Here is a 1484-nt window from a genome sequence, read left to right on the forward strand (position 1 = left end):
GGGGGAGAAGTGTCCAGTGCAGGGAGCAGCAGGTGCCAAGGCAGTGGTGTGGGGATGAGCCCGACGCATATGAGGAGCAGAGAGAGGTGGGGGCAGCAGAGGTGAGGCTGATGCGTCTGGCCGGGAGGCGCTGATCTGAAGTGCAACGGGAAGCCACTGCGGGTTCCAGGCAGGAGCGGGAGGGGGTTTAGTTTATGTTTGAGGCTCCTCCCTGCCCCAGTCTCCTCCACTCTGTCATCTCCCAGAACAGATGCACCGCGGGGTGAGGGTCACCTCTAGTGACCAAGAGCTTCCCAAACCAAGAGCAAGGAGCCCGGGGTGGCTATTAAACATTCCCTGACAGCTCCTCCAGACCCTCTGCCAGACAGACAAGTGTCAAATATTCCTGAGATGGCCTGGCAGTCACTGCTCCCTCCCCCCGCCCTTCCCCACAGTCTAATGGGCCAGTCCCCAGGCCCCGGCTCCCCTGGGTAGCTGTGCGGCCCTGCCTGAGCTCAGCTGTGGTGGGCTTCCCTTCCCTCCCCTTCCCTTCTCCTGGATGAGAGTCTACCACCTACCTCACAAGGGGACGCTGACAGGTCTGTGGGGCTCTCTGGTGGGATCCTGGCCCTCAGCCAGGTGGAGGAGCCTCGCCCAGGGCTCCTGCCACCACCCTCTCCTGACTGCACCAGGGAGAAAAAACACCGGGGCTCCCTAGCCTAGCAGATCATCCGGAGGACATTCATAAATGGTCACTCTTGGAAGACTGCTGACATGGTTAGGGGGCTTGGGACCCCCCCAACTTCTGAGACCTCTCCCGGGACTTGGTCCTAGAAACAGCCACAGTGGTGAAGCCCGTGGCCACGGTCCCCTGAACTTTGGAATCAGAAGACCACATATACAGTGTGACCCTGGCATGTCCCAAAACCTCAGGGACTTAGTTTCCTCCTCTGTAAGATGGAGGTGGTGTTGCTGACCTCATGGGGTTTTCATGATGATGAGATGATGTGTGGCCTGGAATAGACACACACTAAGGCAGCTCTCAGCCTGCCCTGTGGGCCCACCCAGTCTTCCCAGGCAGATAGAGCCACTGTCAGATAGAACCCAGGGACACCCACAGGGCCTCTCCCACATCAGCCTGGCCTGGGGCTTCGAGACAGAATCCCACGGCCCACTTCAGGCCCCACGAGGGCAGCCCCTGCCAGCCAGCACCGGCACTGTCCTGGGGACTGGGCTCTTGCAGGAGGCTCTGAGGCCCGCCTCAGTTTCTCCTGCTGATGTTCTCTGCTAAATCCCTGTGCAGAGCCTTCAGCAAAAAATTCATAAAATAACGAAGTGCCGGCTGTCCGTCTGTTCCCTATGTACCTCCTAGACTGAAATAAAGACTTTATTCATCGAGGCCATTTCCCTCCCAAATAGGATCTTGAATAATGGAGAAGGTGCCTCTCTGACCCAGCCTGGGCAGACGTGTGTGTGTGGCCTGTGTGTACACATGTGCATGTGTG

The sequence above is a fragment of the Galeopterus variegatus genome, unplaced genomic scaffold (genome assembly GCF_000696425.1).
Source record: "Galeopterus variegatus unplaced genomic scaffold, G_variegatus-3.0.2 Scaffold2961, whole genome shotgun sequence".
In the NCBI taxonomy this organism is placed as follows: domain Eukaryota; kingdom Metazoa; phylum Chordata; class Mammalia; order Dermoptera; family Cynocephalidae; genus Galeopterus; species Galeopterus variegatus.